Raw genomic sequence first — 19053 nt, 5'->3', positions numbered from 1 at the left:
ACTGGATTGCAATACACTTTTCCAGGCTGCATCACTTATCTAATCTTACAATAATAGCAGAATCTTTATTCCAGGCTTATTTCACCTTTATTACTGGGTTACAACAACGCTTACAATCTGTCTCACTTATATTCTTTAACAATACCAGCTAAATAATTACTAACCTGCCTGGTGGCACAACCTCAGCAGCCTATCAGCATAGGCTCGCTGATTCGCGGAACGGACACCTGCAGCTGTAATATAAATGAAGGAATATTGGAACATACCTCTCCATACTATAGGCTAGGATAGCATTTCTTACATACATAATTACATGGATACTTACTCAGTAGTGGGGCATTGGGCATTTGGCGGGCCTCCTGGATCCAACGGTTCAGTTGGTCCTCCTTACATCGCTTCAGGTCCGCATGGTGGTGACTGACCTGTTCACCAGTCCTTGGAATGCCTGTGGCACTGGTGAAATCATGTGCCAACCAGTTCCACGCCTCTGCCTTGTATACACCCCATTGAACTTAGGAGCCAAACCATATATTTTGACTCAACACCCCACCTTTGTGCTCTAAAGCGATTTCCCTCTCCTGCACCTGCCATCCTGACTGCAAATGGGTACCACAATCCGTTATGGTGTGTATTCCCGCCTATGGGGCTTATATATGCCGGTTTTCCCGCACTTATCTCTGATTGGCCATTTTGGATATTTATCAGCTTAAAGCAAACCTGCTTTGTCATGGTTCTATTTTCATTCATTCCCATATATATGCTAATACTGTATTTCTCAATACAACTGTCATGGCTTAGTGGTACAGTACATTGACTATGGTGCACAGTATCCCGGGTTCGACCCTTGGCATTGCTTTTTTCTTTTCTTTTTTTTACTACTGTCTAGACAGGCTAGGAGGTGTGTGTGCAAAGGCGGCTTTGATACAGCTTGCCCAATGTTGCCTGCCGGTAAGCTGGCTGGCGTGCTGCGCAGCTCCGCGCAAACGGCTTACGCTGGGTGAAGCGCTGCTGAGCTACGGGCACGCAGCTTGTCACAGCGCTGCTGAGCTACGGGCAATTATAATCCTTTTTTATAAATTATTCTGTCGGATTTCTTCACAAATACATGGCCCATTTCATTAAATATATATATATATATATATATATATATATATATATATATATATATATATATATATATATGTCTGGGGATTGTTTCATACTTAAATAAAAATGGTGACTGATGTTGTAGGGGCTCGAACGGTGACTACCTCCTCTTTGGCCAACGTCTCTACTGCTACACTATTGCTACTTGGCTTAATTTGCATATGTAGATCTTATATGCTTTTCAATGTCATATCTGCTAACTGGCTGAGCGAAGGGCATACCCGCGCAAACGGGCACAATTGCGGGAAAACATTTTTGAAATTATATATATATAAAAAATGAAACTGCTATTTTTACGTTTTACACATTTTTCAGTAGGGTTTTATTTCTGGGGATGTGTGGCGTTCCTTGACATTTCTAAGGACTCACTCGTGGGTGTTTACTTTCAGGCCTCTGACTCTTCTGGCAGTGTGTCCCTTTGCAGTACTCGGCATTCGGACACGCCCCCTACTTACCTACATGGACAGTGTTAGCCTAGGGTATGATTCAGCATGCCCTCATGAATATACATGGCATGCTGACGTCATACTGTTCAACTGCAGCCTCCAAGTAAGACACATTAAGTCTTACACAGAGGTTTCGTGAATCCGGCCCATCATGTTGAGTTAAAGTGGCATGTCAGAGACTTCTGTGTTAATTTACTTCTATTGCAAGGCCCCTTGATTGCATTATTTTACTTTTTCGTCAGAAGTTGTTGTCCCGCCTGCTCCAGTAGGTCTGGCTCGTGTTCCCTTTTCCTCCAGGTATTCCCAATTTTATTCAAAAGTTTTGGGTTTCTGATACTGTGATGGGAATTGACACCATTCTGAAGTCTGGCGTGATTAGAATTCACAAAACTAGTACTTTAGCTTAATTACACAGTGGGAATACTGCTCGAATGACTTGGAACAGAATCTGCAAGCTTGGTCTCTAAAGCAGTTTCCACCATTCGGTGAGGACAAGGTAGTAGCCTTTAGTTCCCATTTCACATCTGGATGCTAAGATTTCTAAATTTCCTTCTGTTGCTATAAAAATAAATTTTGTTAAAACTGTTGCCTCCTAGGAGCGTCTCCCTCTTACCTTGTTGGTTTTATCACATTTCACTGGTCAAGGATGGTAGTGTACAAATAAGTGATGGAGTCTTCCTTATTCTGAAGATGCAATCAAGATCCATGTGATTTGGTTGTCACTCCGCATTCCCAGCTGACCAACTTTTTTTTTTAAACAGCTTTTTGGGTCCTCTGTCCAGTGTAGGTGTGAGGCTTCATTTAGCTTAAACAGTTTTTTCTTCAATGAGCTGTGATAAAGTGGAAGTGGCAGTTGATAGGCTAGAGTCCAGATGTTCTTTTTCCCTGGGATTCAGGGCTCAATGGCATATACAGTTTTCTTCAGGAGCTGTTTACCTGTAGCGGTTTGCTCTCCTGCTGGCTTTAGTGTTCTTTTCCAGATCCAGCCTCCCAACCTTTTTTCATGTTGTGTTACTTGGCATCATGTGTTCTGCATGTACACGTTTTATTGTACCGACTTTTCTGTTTATCAGTGGTCTCAGTGTTAAGCCCTCCAGCATTGGCCTGACATTTGTATTTCTGACTGGTCTTAAGCCTCTTAGTATGCTTTGCATTGCTACTGGTGGTGTCAACACTTCTTTACCATCAGCAGCCCAAGCGCTGGGATCTGTCCTGGGTCCTCTCCTGTTTGGCATCTACTTCTCAGAAGTCCAGGCCAACACGGAGGGATTCTGGCTGAGAGCCATTATTAACTCCCCAAGTGATGTAGACATCCTATAGAAAGGCTTCACTGAGACCAACGACTAGTGTCAAAGCCATGGCCTTAAGCTGAATGCCAAAAAATGCGTAGTCATTCCCTTTGGGAAAAACTCAGTTCCCACCAATTACCACATTGATGGTAGCCCAGTGAACACTGAAGGTGTTGGATCTGGGGACACAGGTTGACACCAACCTCTCCTTCGACCACCACATTGCCACTGTAGTCAGAATGTCCTATGTGGCACATTACCAAGGGTTTTGCATCCAGGAAGAAAGAGGTCATCATTTCTCTCTACTCTTCCCTCCTCATTAGGCCAATCATAGAGTATAATGCCTCATTTGGCATGTACCTCACTAAACACCTGCAACAGCTGGAAAGGCCACAAAAGTACCTCACAGAGAGGATCCTAGGCCTTAAACATATGCCCTACATAAAAAAACTCCAGCTTTTCTCTTGTCTATTAAGAGGCAATATCTGCTCGACTTACAAAGCCACGTCTGACGCAGCCCTGTTAGAAATGTTGCACCTAAAGAAATCCCAATCCCTCTGCACCACATGCTCCCGGGACCTCAACCTCATTACCACAATCAACAAAACATGCTGGAGGGACAGGTTCATAACCCAGAGATTGCCCATGCTCTGGAATAGACTTCCCATACATGTCAAGCAGAGTACCTCACTGGCCCTTTTCAAGAGAAATCTTGATGAGTGGATGGGAAATAGAAAGTTTACCCCAGGGATCACCCCAGTGGCTCTACTTGATAGAGGCACCAGGAACTAACCGTGGCATGATGCCAGGGCACTTCTATGGGCTAGGTTTGTAAAGGCTCCAGGGAGGCTGACCTAGTACACATCTATGAACACAGGTTTTTTTTCTGGCAGTTCTTTATGGTGTCTTATTAGGGGACCCTGCCAGACCTCTACCCTTGGGTTTTCTGCCCCTTCCAGAGCTCTTCCCTTGGGTGTTCTGCCTTTCAGCCTGCACTTAAACATAGGGCATCTCTAGGTCCCGTATTCTTCATTTATCGGGGGTGAGGTTGATTCCTGCAGTGCATAACCTTCGTGAAGAACGGACCAGCCCGCTTTTCTCCTCCTGGTGAGGGAAAATGTGGAGGGTTTGTAAAAATGATGCAGTGGAGTGTGGGTTTGGTCTTGTATATGATCTTGCTAAGGGAGATTTCAGAAAGTGGGACACTTTTTGCCCCATCCCGGATCTCTAGGATAAACACCCCCATCCTTTAGTGAGCATTTTGAAAGATGCAGTCAAGTGCATATCCTTGCATTATATTCCATCACTGAAAAAGGCAGCTGGGTTCTCTGCCTCTGTGACTATGCAGTTTGAGGAGAGACTACTGGAAACTGTTCTTGATACCGTTGCCATTCGCCAGAATTATGGATACATTTGCGAATTGCTTAGAAAATGTCTGCTTCTATCCCTCTACCTCTGTGGATGTTGAGTTAATGTGATGTAGTGGAGTGTGTGTTAAATTACTTGCTGGAGACCTGCTTAATCCAATCTAGGCAGAACCGGAGCAAGATTTTTCACCTGAAAAATTTGCAGTATAGGAGAATGAACTCTGTACAGAAAGCCCTTCTCTTTATCAATGTTGCATTATTACTGATGCAATGGGATATCTTGCCAAGTGCAGGCAGGCATCTGGCCAACATAGCAAAGCTTGGACTTCACACACTGGGCATACAACACAAGAGAAAGAAGACTAGGAGGAATGCTTTACTGAGAATGTTCTTACCACCAGCAAAACACTGAACCTACACTTCAGCTTTGGTATGCCAGCCATATGGCCTGTAATGATTACATTGCTTTGGGCAAATAGGATCCCTGTTGGGGAGTGATCCCACATTCTTACTTGAGACAAGACAATGATTTTCATGCAAACTAAGAAGAGAAAAGGATTGTGGGAAGCAAATTCCTTACCAGGACAGTCATTCGAAATGCTTTTTTTTTTTTTTTTTGTAGAAGCCAGTCTTAATTGCAAAGACTGTCCTGTTTGTCCTGTGTTCCTAATGTCCTGTTTGTCCTGTGTTCCTAAGACCCTTAGGAGCTGGTTGCCTTCTCTAAAAAATGTACCTAGAGAACTAGAGGTGCGTAAAGGAAAATGACTTCCTAAGCTTCCCAATCAGATGTCCCTCTCCAGCTGAAGTTAATAAAATAGAAATATGAAGCTTCTGCTGTCCAGTTGAACCCAAATGTCTCCACTGTTCATCTTGCCGAGTCTTCAGATTGGGTGCATTTGATACACGCACTGTCCTGGCCCTGTAGAAGGCTGATAAGGTGCATCCTCCTTGCTTGACTGATCCGACTACAGCTTTGGCTGGAAAATTAGAACGGTTGCTTATCATTTGAGGATATCCCTCATGTCTTTGTAAGGAGGACATCTTTAGTACCGTTCTAGAGGTACATTTTGGGTCTGAGCCCCCTTATTTTTAATAGGGACACCAGTCCGCACAAAAACAGAAGATTAAACTTTTTTTTTTCTTTTTCCTGTATGTACACTCTCTTACACTAACTCTTAGTCTTTGCCTCTCTCTCTCTGGCTGTTAGAAATGGTTTGATTTCTCTCACAAACTGTTTAAAGCTGTTCTGTATCTTATGCCCCCCTCAGTTCTGCTTGCTGTTCTCTTCTGAAGAGAGACAGAAATTCCTGCAAGGAAGAATGTTCTGACGAGTCTTTAGCCTATTCTTCCTGGATTCATTCTTCTGTGGGTATTTAGTCTGAATGTCCAAAGGCGGTATAATGACCTATCATATGTGGCAGCCCTTAAACCTTCAGCCTATCCTTCCAATTTGGAAGCATTGCAAGATATCCCTGCTACTGTGTCAAAATGGAATCCTAGCCCCCTGCCCTAAAAAAAAAAAAAAAATAAATAAAATCTTTAAGTTTCTTTAAAAAACTCATCTGATCCTGCTGAAATTTCCATCTGGGTCTGATAAACCTACTGAGCTTTTATCATTCTTCTAATAGTTTCACTATGGCTCTGCATTATCATAGAGGAAAGTATGTACATCTAGCATATTGTCCTTCCATGACATTATCGGGCTGTTATGATCAGATACCTTTTTTTATATTATGGGATACGAGTAAGCTGCTTTTATCCTGATATACGACTCTCTAAAATAAAACTTTTAGACTTTCTCTTTAAATTCTTCTATGCACCTTATCAGCCAGTTTAAATACAGCAACACAACTGATGCATCCTCCATAGCAGCTGCTACACTTTGTTTTGAGAAGATTCTCTTAGCCAAGACTGTAGTCCTTGCTAGAGGCAAGGACAAACTTTTTGACCCCCCACCCACCCATACAGACACATAGATGGGAAAAATCTTCATGGTCCTGCTGCAGCTGAGATTTTCAGAAATTTGCTAGAGAAAGAGTTGATATTTTCTCCTGTCTCCAAGTTTCAGAGGAGTTCTACATCTGTCCCATTTTTTGTAAGTCACATAAGCTTTCTGAAAAGGGAGAAAATTGCACACAAAAAAAAATTCCAAGATGAACCAAAGCAGGACATGAGAGGGTCCAAATCCACCTTCCCTGACAAGCTAGCCTCCTTATGACCGTCCTTCAGTACACCCATCTTGGCTACTCCTGTCTTCCTCTTTCAAAGGAACCTATCACTTTCTTCTTCAGTTTGGGAGTACATAACTTCAGACAAATTAGTTCTCTGTATCATTCAGAAAGTATACAGGATGTCTTTGTTCCCCGTCTACTTGGACATTCCTCATTTGTTCCCATTCTACTTGGACATTCCTCATTCTCCTTCAAATCAGATTTCCCCTGATCATTCCAGTTTTTCCTTCTCTGAGGTATATAGAGATGGTTCCTTCTCATGTTTGTGGGGGAAAAATCTTTTACTTCAGGCTTTTTGTAGTTCTTACGGCAAGGGAAAGTGAAGGCCCGTCCTAGATTTGTCCTCTAACTTTTTAGTGGTGCCAAAATTTAAAATATTGACCTTGCAGTACCTACTTTAGTGATCCTGCCTCAGGCTTTTTTTTAGTGACATTGGATGTAAAGGGTGGATATTTGAACATTCTTGCTCATCAAAATTGCAGGAAATATTTGAGATTTTTGTGCCTTGAAATTCATTTTAGTGTTCTGCTATGTCCTTTGTTCCCCCTAACCAAGGGTATTTGCAGCCTTCGAGGTATTTAAACCTATCTGGATAATGCCTTTCATGAAACTTATTCAAGATACAAACAAATTGTAAATCTACAGTTTGAGGTTCATCTTGAACTTCAAAAGGTCTTCTAGGAGAATGCAGGCTCAATAATGTTTCATTGACAGCATTTTTTCTAAGTGTCCAAGTGCAATTAATAATGCATTATCTCCAGTCTTTTCTTCCCCTAGAATTTTCCTCAGCAAGAGAGATGTTGGCAGCCCTGGGATACATGGCTTCCTTCTTTCCTGTGCTACTGTATGCCAAACTCTGAGGAAGATTCACTGGTATCTCAAATTAGTTTAGACAGAACACCCCCCACCCAATTAACTCTCTACCGATTTCACTTAATCCAGGGGTGCCTTATTCTTGGCTAGGATCTTTAGATGCCTCAGACCTGCCTTGGGAAGCATGTTCTGTGAACACACAACCCCGGGTCTTTGGTTAAAGAAAGACAGGACCTTGTGAACATGAGGAAGAGGAAAGCATTCATCTTGGCTGTTCAATCCTTGTATCACCTTTAGACTCTAGATCATCTCCACATTCATACAGACAATACCACTGTTATGTGGTTCATCAACAAGTAAGAAAGGTGGGGGACAAACCGTAGCCTCTTCATATTGCCCATGACTGCTTGGGACATTGCTATCCAGCATAATCTGTCCGTGCATAGTTTACGTACCATTGGAGAGAATACAGCTGAAGGCAAGAGGGACATTGCTATCCAGCATAATCTGTCCGTGCATAGTTTACGTACCGTTGGAGAGAATACAGCTGAAGGCAAGACCCTCTGAATGGATGCTAACAGTGAGGTCTTCCTACAAATTGTGCATCAGTTGGTACTCCTGAAGTAGAACTATGCCATATCTCTGAACAGATGGCTCAGGTTGTTTTGCTCCAGAGTACCATGCCCAGAGACATGGATAATGGATACCATGTTCTTCTCGTGGAAGACAGAGAACCTCTGCTTTTCTGTCCGACATGTGATTTATAGAGTCCTCCTCCTCAAAATCAAGGACAATCAGAAATCTTTTTGGTGATCCGCTTTCAGCAGAGAGAGCACTAGTTCCCACTTTTGGCTTGGGGCACTCAACCAAAGTTCCCTCACAGGATGCATGTGTTCATAAAGTGCAAGGGCTCTGTTGTTCATCTTAATCTACAAACTCTGAATCTCCTCATTTGGATTATTGTATTTTGAATCTGTTTAGTGACCTTCTTTTCAGAGTATTTGCTTACAAGTATTGCACGAGTCTAGAAAACCTGCTGCAACATTTTGTCTTCCCCAAAGGGAAAGATTCTCTTTTTGGTGCCAGAACAAACAAGACAGTTATCAAATTGATATTCTTACAATTTTTTTCTTGTGTGAGCTGCTCAACCCGGGTCTGCCACCCTCCTCCATTAAAAGCACATGTCAGTCATCTCTGCTTGTCTGTCCAAGTCTACCCTTATCTGCAAGTTTTGAGGTAAAAAAAGGTGCAATTCATACAAGGCCCCCAGGAAGAGCTATCCCTCCTGCTTGGCCTTGAATTATGCTGTAGAAAAATTGACACTTGTCCTTTAAGCCTGCTTCCTCCTAACCTTTTAAAATTTTATATTTAGAAGATTGTCTTTCTAAGCTCTTATCTCAGCCAAAATGCCATCAGGACTGCAAGCAGTTATGGCTTCTCCACTAGTTCTCATTTTCCATAAAGACAGGGTAACCCTTAGAACTAACCCTTCGTTTATGCTTAAGGTAGTTAATGAACTCACGTTTTATCTTTCCTACCTTTTTCCCCTCTCCTCAGCTCAGAATGGGGGGGGGGGATTCATTCCTTGGATGTCCACAGACAGTTTTATCTAGGTAAAACCTAACTCTAAGCTGTCAGGAAATCACATCTTTGTTTCCAGTCAGGACTTCCAGCATCCAAACTATTTCTGGATGGACTTGCACGACTACAACTTTTTGCTACACCTTTCATGGGAGAGACACCCCAGGTACTGTTAAAACGCTTTATACAATGGCTGTTGTCTGTTCTGGTGCCTTTTTTCAAATATCTGGATTCTGAATCCATTCTCGAGGCAGCATCTTGGTCTTCCAAAGGAGTACCGCACCCAGACTCAAAAAACATGTTTAAATTCATCATGGCATGATGTTTCCCACACTTTAACAGCACTCAGATTATTTACAAGATTTTAAATATTTTTAAATGTAATTCCAGACTCTGACCACATGGAGGCTAGCATATTGACGTGATTTGGATAAACCAGGTTGCCATTCAGTATCCCAGAATTCATCGTTTGGCTCAAAAATGTTACATCATGCAGGCCTCCGTTTGCCTAAAGCTCCTGTCATTTCATAGATGTTGCATGCTTACAAAGTACTGAGTAAAATAGAACAGTGTAAGTAACATTCCCTGCTGCTGAATGACTACTTAAAACAGAAACAGTGCAAATGTCACAGAACACATTCAAAGTGCTGTTTACTGCTGAAACTGTCTTCCTACCCCCCACCTCCATTTTCTGCCTCGTCTTCAGCTGATAACTTATAACTTGTGTGTTACCCAACTAAAGGTTTCCTTAATTTGACCTGTTAACAGCCTGCATTTAAATTGGAACGTGTTCTGAGACACAGCCTTACAAGACTATCTGCAAATATACAGAGCTGAGTATAGTTATCTTTATTATAGAGTTTAATTGTTGCTTAGATATCTGTTGTCTCACTGTTCTGAGAGTGATCTGCAAATGTACAGAGCTGAGTATATTTGTTTGGTTTTATAGTTTATACTATTAGTGGTTGCTCAAATCTCTGCTGAAACAGTCTTCCCCACCCCCTCCCTGTTTTTGGTTTGTAGTTTAAATTTGGTGGCTTTTGCAGTGCCTGCCCAACTGTAGATTTGATCTAGGACACTCCCCCAGTCCCATCTCTCTACCGCATTCTACCCAATAAACCCTTTCTGCACTTGCTTTTAGTCCTTTTTAATTTAATTGCATTTTTCAAACTGTGTGTGGTCTAATATTGCTACATACTCAAGTGTGCTAGCATGCACTGAATGTGTTTTACTACTTTTCTGTACCTGTAACTAGTGCTCCAGATACAGATTTGCTGTATCCAGGACTGTTTGTAAGCTTCTGAGCCCCCCAAGCCTTTCTGTGTTGGAGGGAAGCCTTCTAGCTCATCAGTGGGAGTGGTAAGCATTAGGTAACCAGTCTACCACATAAGGAGTGGTTCTGGCCCAGAATTTGTAATTATTGACCGTTTGAGCAATCTTCCATTTCTCTCACCTTTCTGATTTGAAAGCCTGCATTTGCACTTGTTTCTGTCTTGTAACTCGTCTAGTGCAGATACAGATTCTTAATTTTAGCACTTAAATTTGCTTATTCATACTCAGCACTTGTTCAGAACTTGTAAGCACTAAAGCTACTAATTACTATAGCACTCAATCTTCCTCATTACCTAAAGGAAAACAGTTTTCGTACTTTTCTCACTGGCGTTGAAAAAAGCAGCTCTTGTACTCACTTTCCTCACTTATCTAAAGGAAAATATTTTTTATTCAGGCATGTCCAAGGGTCAGCTCCCAGTGTTCTCCCCTGTCTATCTGATGAATCTGGGCATCTTGTGGCAATGTAGAAATTGCCTCATATACATAGGCAACCCTCTCCTCCTATCACCCAACACTACAACATGTGAGAGATGCACTTATCTAGCCAAACTGGAGGTAAAGCACTCGCCAACCAAGACTGAACCTGACAGTCATGAGGAGAAGGTAAACATTTGCACCACACCACACTCATCACAGTCTCACTACGTCTACACCACCAAAATCCACACACAAACTCAAAAACATTTGGAGGCTCTCAATAATAATCTGCCTAAGCAACAGAGACCTCCAAAGCAGAAACACAAGCAACCTCCATCCCCCAACACAACCCAAATGACAGATAGCCCACAGATTCAGTGTGCCACTCAAACACAGCCAATAAGGCAAAACAACATACCCAACACACTAGTCATAGGTGACTCTATAGTCAGGCACACTGATGTCCCACTCACCAGGCTAAACAAGGAGAAGGTTACTATCAGCTGCCTGTCAGGTGCCAGGATCCGCCACATAACCCACGCACTCAGGTCACTCCACAACAAGTACAAATATGACTCTGTCATTGTCCATGTTGGTGTGAATGACCTGAGACGTACCTCCCTGGACTACATGAATAGAGACATGGAAGAGCACTGCGATCTTACAGCCCAGGCAGGTATGACCCTAGCCCTGAGTAGCATTCTGCCATCGCCCAGAATGATACCATAGTACAAGGACAAAATGATTGATTTCAACAATTGGCTAAGCTTCTGGTGTCATTCAAAGGGGATCCAGTATCTGCCTGCTTGGGATGACATGGTAGACAGACCACAATGCTTTGCCACAGATTGCCTGCACCTGTCGCCCCTAGGATTTCAGATACTGGCTAAGGCTCTTGCTGCCCCTATAGTGCCTTTTTTAGGCAGGGTTCAAGTAACAAATTCACCACCATAACAGGAACAGGCAAGCAAAAACTGAGGGTAATACTACTCAATGCTAGAAGTCTAAATTTCAAAATGCACTCACTCAAGGCACTCCTTAAAATGGAGAACATAGATATCTGTGCAGTGACAGAGACCTGGTTTAAGGCTCCAGAGAGCACCCCTGCACTACCAGGCTATAATTCATACCAAACTTTTCGGCCATCTAACCTGGACCAAAACACAAAAGGTGGGGGTGTGTCCATATTCATTAAGGATATCCACACCTCCAGGCTAGTTGCTCAGCATAATGCATCCGAGGTTATCCAAGTGCAACTAACTCTTGGCAAAACTGCAATCCAAATTGTAGCTCACTACAGATCCCCCACCATGCCCCAGGATTCCCACTCCTTTTCTTGATGTACTGGAAAATATTAGGGTTCAAACACCCTAATAATGGGTGACTTCAACTACCTCACCATTAACTGGGAAAACTACTCATGTACTAACTCCTTAGCGCAACGCTTTCTGGAATTCATAAACTCCAATGCCCTAAATCAACTTATCCACACCCCCACCAGGGGCAACAATATCCTACACCTAGTCATTACCAACATGAGTGACTGGTGTTCCACACCTGACGTCAACTCCTCGTTGGTCCGATCCGACCATAAGCTAATCACCCTTGATATCCACATCCCACCCCCACCCCCCCATTAAGGAAACCACAGTAAGAAATTTCTCCAAAGCCAACTTCATGCTTCTTAAGACAGAAGTAGTGAACTTCATGACACCCATGCAGATGGACAATACAGTTACAACTGCTGAATCCTACACAAATGCGCTCTATAAGCACCTACATGAGTGCATGGATCGTGCTATCCCAAACAGAACCAAGACATTATCCTCCAAAAAAAGGAAGCCAGTCTGGTGGTCCCCTGCCATAAACTGTACAACAGAAGGAAGAAACTGTTGCAAAAGAGAGTAAAATCCTATGAGTGGAGGAGCTCCCTGGTCAGCCTCAGTAAGAAGCAGAGATCCCTTATAAGATCCTCCAAAGCTAGCTACGAAAATAAAATTGCCACCAATTCCAAGGACAACCACAAAGCATTCTATAGCTATGTCAAGAATCTCAATGGCAACACCCAGATCTGCTCTGAGTTGCAGCACAAAGGCATGAAAATTACAGAACCAACTGATATTGCCAACATCCTGGCAGACCCCCTCACCCCCTAAAGGGCCCATATCTATACAGGAAGAATGCAGAGTCCCTGTAATCACAACTACGCAGGTGAAAGCTGCACCCTCTCAAGCCAAAAATACAGCATCCATGGGACCGTACAACATCCCAGGCTGCGTTTTACACGAACTTCAGAATGAACTGGCTCCCCACTTAAGCACCATGTTCAATACTATCCTCGCATCAGGCTTTGTGCCCACTCAATGGCGCACAGCAACAGTTATCCCACTCCACAAAGGGGGAGCTACCACTGATCCCGGGAACTATAGACCTATTAGCCTGATGAGCCTGGTCTGCAAAGCCATGGAATATATCATCATGGAACTCAAAGACATTGGTAACCTCCAAACTCTGGATCCCACCCAGTTCGGATTTGTGAAACGCAGATCATGCCTCCTGAACCTAATCTACTTCTTTGAGGCAGTCAACAAAGCCGTAGATGAGAGTAAAGTGGTTCACACAGCCTATCTTGACCTCGCCAAGGCTTTCGACACCATCCCCCATTCTGGAATTATAGCTAAACTCAATAAACTAGGCATAAATCCCTATGTCACAAGATGGGTTGCCAACAGGCTCACTGACAGAACCCACACTGTAAAAGTTGCAGACTCCAAATCTGACCTCAAACCAGTGACAAGTGGAGTACCACAGGGTTCTGTCCTGGGACCGCTCCTGTTTGGTACCTACTTCTCTGAAGTACAGGCCAACACAGAAGACCTCTGGCTAATGAAGTTCGCAGATGACTGCAAACTAGGAGCCATAGTAAAGTCCCCAAATGATGTGAACATCCTACAGAAGGGCCTCTCTGAGACAGATGCCTGGTGTCAGAGCCATGGCCTCAAGCTCAATGCCAAAAAGTGCAGCGTCATCTCCTTTGGTAAAAACTCTGTACCCATGAACTACCACATAGGCAGCAATCTACTTAACACCGAATGCGTGATAAGAGACCTTGGGACCCAGGGGGACAGTAGTCTCTCTGTAGTCACATTGTCACAGTAGTCAGGAAGTCCTTCTACATGGCACACCTCATCATAAAAGGGTTCTCATCCAGGAGGAAAAAAAAAAAAAATTCTACATGGCACACCTCATCATAAAAGGGTTCTCATCCAGGAGGAAAAAAAAAAAAAAAAAAAAAAAGAGGTCATCGTTACCCTCTACTCATCACTCAGACCCATTATAGAGTACAATGCCCCTTTTGGAATGTACCTCACAAGACAGGTGCAGCAGCTGGAAAGGCCACAGAAGTACCTCACAAAGAGGATTACTGGACTCAAACAAATGTCCTACACTGACCGCCTCAAAAAGCTCCAGCTTTACTCCATTGCATATCGCCTACTCAGAGGTGATCTCTGCCCAACATATAAAGCTACGTCAAACCCAGAGTCGTTAGACATGCTACACCTAAAGAAACTCCAATCCGTCAGAGCTACACGTTCTAGGGACATAAACCTTGTCAACACAATGAACAGGACATGCTGGAGGGATAGATTCCTATCCCAGAGACTATACTCTGGAACAGGCTACCCATCTATGTCAAGCAAAGTTCTTCATTAGCACTCAAGAAAAATCTTGAGTGGATGGGAAATAGGAAATACACCCCGGGGATCACTTCTGTGTGTCTGCTTGTCAGTGGCACAGGAAAATAACTTGCTTGGGTGGCGTAAGCCAGGGAACCTTGTTGGCTAGGCTTGCGCAGGCCCTTGGGCCGAGGCTCTTTTTTTATAATTTAGTTTAAATGGCACTAATTTGAGAGACAATAAATTCCAGTCCATGTACTTCTCCCCTATAACATTTACCTTCCCTAGCTGTCAAAGTCCTGAGGGTAATTTGATCTGGCAATTTCATTGATTGGCAGATCTCAGCAGGGTGCTTGTCTCATGTGATTTAATCTTTGCTCTAGCATTTCCTTTGTTAGAGGGGACATTTTTTTTTTTGCTGCACTATAGCCATGGCCTTACTTGACTGCATTCACAGCCAGTTTATGTAGCAACTCCTGCAAGGTCTTGCACCAAGGAGCTAAAGAATAAAACCTTTAGACTATGAACCAGTTTAGCTCTTTATTAATTTAAGTGTTATGGTATCACTTCATGCTTCCACCTTGTTAAAAATTGAGATTTATATGTGCAAAGTGTGTTGTTGGTATGCAGTGTTTGCCTACATATGTTTTTACTCCACTGGTTGGTTTGCAAACTTTTGCAGTGTCCCTGGATTTCTCTTCGTACATGCAAACCACATTGCTACATTTCCCCCTTCTTTTTCTTGTGTCCAGAAGTCACTTATCATAAAGTATTTTTTTATTTTAAATTTACCTCGACTCAGATAATGGATGCCACTGCAAAGAATCACTTTTGAAATATTTGTGCATGGACAAAATCCCTTACTAAATCTATTGACCAGCCTCCAATCACTTTTGAAATATTTGTGCATGGACAAAATCCCTTACTAAATCTACTGACCAGCCTCCAGTGCAACTGCTGCTATGGCTGTAATACACTGGTGTGTTTGCTCATGCCTTCCAAATATCCCCACCATTACATACCAGTTTTGCAGTTTAGTAACCACCAGACATGCCCATACACCTTCATCCATCAATATGCAACTACTCCTGTTCAAGTGAGTAGGTGAATTCATTTTCAGACTTAAGGGGTGGAAGATGCAATTAATTATTCTAGGTGCTTGTTCAGGTTTCACATGGTGCTTGCTTAGAGCTACTCTCATGTTAAGCCACTACAAATATGTTGCACTGCCACCTCTGATACCAGGGTAATGTTTTAATCTTTCTATTCCCGCAGTGCACACTAGCAATATCTGGTGCAAATACAACAGAGGAGTATGCAAGCCATACACAGCAGCATGTAAGTTACAGAACCAACTGATATTGCCAACCTCCAGGCAGATAGGTTCAGTGCCACCCTAACCTGCCTTTCACCCCCTAAAGGGCCCATATATATACAGGAAGAATGCTTGATTGCAGTAATCACAACTATGCACGTAAAAGCTGCACTCTCTAAAGCCAAAAACACAGCATCCATGGGACCAGACAACATCCCAGGCTGCATTTTACATGAAATTCAGAACAAACTGCTTCCCCACCTAAGCACCATGTTCAATCATAGCCTCACATCAGGCTTTGTGCCCACTGAATGGTGCACAGCAACATTTATCCCACTCCCACAAAGGGGGAGCCACCACTGACCCCGGGAATTATTAGCCTGACAAGCCTTGTCAGCAAGGCCATGGAATGTATCATGGTACTCAAAGACATTGTTAACCTCCAAACTTTGTACCCCACCCTGTTTGGCTTTGTGAAAGGCAGATGATGCCTCCTGAACCTGATAAGACTTCTTTGAGGGCGTCACCGAAGCCGTAGACAAGAGTAAGGTGCTTCACAATGCCTATCTAAACCTTGCCAAGACTTTCAAACACCATCCCAAATTCTGGAATTACAGCTGAACTTTGTATAAATCTCTACATCACAAGATGGGTTGCCACCTGGCTCACTAACAGAACCCACACTATTTCGAGTGCGTGCATCTTGAGGTTTAGACTTCTGGAGTTGAGTAGCATTACTCTTAGTTTCTTATCCCTTGTGATACCTATGGAGGTGGGTTTGTCTTTTGAGCACTGCCTAAAAAAGGCACTATGGGGGTAGCAAGAGCCTTTGCCAATATCTGAAAGCCCAGGGGTGACAGGTGCAAGCAGTCCCTAGCGAAGCATCGTGGCTTGTCGAGCATATCATCCCAAGCTGACAGGCATTGGATCCCCTTTGAATGACACCAGTACTTAAGCCAATTGTTGAAATTGATCATCTTGTCTTCATATTGTGGCATCATTCTTGGTGAGGGTAAGATGCTACTCAAGGTCAGGGTCATACCGGCCTGGGCTACATGCTCAGAGAGCTCCTCTATGTCTCTTTTCATATAGTCCAGGGAGGTACGTCTCAGGTCATTCACACCAGCATGGACAATGACAGAGTCATATTTGTACTTGCCTTGGACTGACCCGAGTGCTTGTGTTATGTGGCGGATCCTAACGCCCGACAGGCTGCTCACCGTGACCCTCTCCTTATTCAGCCTGGTGAGCGGGACGTCAGTGTGCCTGACGATAGAGTCACCTATTACAAGTGTATCAGGTGTGTTGTTTAGTCTTAAGGGCTGTGACTGTTCGGCACACTGGCTTTGTGAGATATGTGTTGCACGTGTTTTGTTTTGGGATAGCGGTTGCTTGGTTGTCTGCTTTGCAGGTCTCTGCTGCTTAGGCAGATCTTTATTTAGAGCCTCCGAGTACGTTTTTGTGTGATTATGTGTTTGGTTTGCTGTCGTGGTAGGTCTATGTGAGACTGGAATTGTAGTGAGTGTGGTTTCCTTCTCCTCCTGACTGGTTATGCCAGTACTGAGTTGAGAGAGCTTAGCCTCCAGTTTGACTATATGGTTGCATCTCTCACATTTGTTGGAATTTGTTGGGAGGAGGAGAGGGTTGTCTGTGTACATGAGGCAGTTGTAACATTGCCTCAAGATTCCCAGATTCACCAGCTGGACCGAGAGGAGATTGACAACTGACCTTTGGACATGCTAGAATAATATTGGGAATTCCTTTATAATTGAAAACAAGGGCCAGTGGGGAGTGAGGGTGTAGTGCTTTTAATTTTTAGTGCTGACTTATATAATTGCTTTAGTGAGCAAGTGCCAGGTAACTTAAGTGCAAAAACGACAAACAGTAACTTTCTTTCAAGTGAAACAAGGAAATAAGTACAGTAAGCAATGCAGATATCACTAGTGATCCACAGAAGTGTTGAGAAGCCGCGTATTAGGTGGAATTAGCGTTCCAGGGAAATAACAAGCAAACAAACAACAAGCATATAAACAAAGCTAGATTCAGCAGGCCTGGATCTAGTCTATGCTACAGCAAACAAGGTGTACCAATTTCAGTAAGATACAGTTCAAATATTCAGGCACTATAAACCTTTAACCAGAAATTCCCAGCTCAGAAGGGCAGAGTCCAGCCTCTTCTCCCACAAGAGTGCAGACCACGAACCTTCTTAATATAAAATAACTGGCCTGAAGCCCAAGTGCTTAAACCAGAACTAATACACTTTAAGAATAACAGACACTGGGCTCTCAATCAGCAGTTCCCAACTTAGAAGGATGAAAGCTACCTGTCCTGCCACCACAGTGCATGCCACAAACCTTCCTAATGTAAAACTGGTCTGAAGCCCAAGTGCTTAATCCAAAAGACTTTGGATGATAGCTACACTTTAATCAAGTTACTACCAAGCAGTAATAAATACAACTGAATACTTTAGAGAATGCCTGGATTAGTGCTCAAGTTACACAAACAAAGCTAGATCCAGCAGGCCCGAATCCAGTCTATGCCACAGCAAACAAGGAGCACCAACTTCAGTAAGAAGCAGTTCAGATATGCATGCACTATAAGCCTTTAACCAGAAATTCCCAGCTCAGAAGGGCAGAGTCCAGCCTCTCCTCCCACAAGAGTGCAGACCACGAACCCTCTTAATTTAAAATAACTGACCTGAAAGCCCACCAGAATTAATACACTTTTAGAATAACAGACACTGAACCCTCAATCAGCAGTTCCCAACCTAGAAGGATGCAAGCTACCTGTTCTGCCACTACAGTGCAGACCACAAACCCTCTCAGTGCAAAACAACTGGTCCGAAGTCCAAGTGTTTAAACCAAAAGGCGTAGAATGAGTTACACCAAGCAGTAATAAATACAATTGAGTACTTTTAGGATGATGCAAAAGTAAAATAAAGTAGGTAGAAACACAAGTACAGTAAAAGCAGATGAAAATGTTTTTTTTTCCTGAACAAGTGCTGAGATCAAAGAAACAGATTTGAGTGCTGAAACTAGAAAACTGGCTAGTTATAAGAAAAAAAAAACTAAGCTAGAAGGCTTCCCTCCAACACAGAAGGGCTTGGGGGCTCAGAAGCCTACAAATAGTCTATACCACTTAACAGGAAAGGCAGGAAACAAGCTTAATTTTTTTTTCTGTTTCCCAGATGCTCTCTTTGTACACAGTAGGAGTGCCTGAAATCAGAATATGATCTCACTGCACTCAAGTTGAGTGAGCAAATGAGATGGGCCCAGGAGTATCCAAACACAAATTTGCAAGAGGGGCGGGCAGTTTCAAGGCCACTAACTGAAGAGCAGATTCAAAACTTCCAGTTCAGTTAATATTCCTGCAACATAGTTAAAATCAATTTAAATACTGTATTTTAAAAAAAAAAAAAAATGCAGATAATAGGTACTTA

Source organism: Protopterus annectens, chromosome 3.part0, assembly GCF_019279795.1.
Source record: "Protopterus annectens isolate FY-2018-M chromosome 3.part0, PAN1.0, whole genome shotgun sequence".
Lineage (NCBI taxonomy): Eukaryota > Metazoa > Chordata > Ceratodontiformes > Protopteridae > Protopterus > Protopterus annectens.
The sequence above is the reverse complement of the archived record's forward strand: the minus strand, read 5'-3'. Positions refer to the sequence as shown.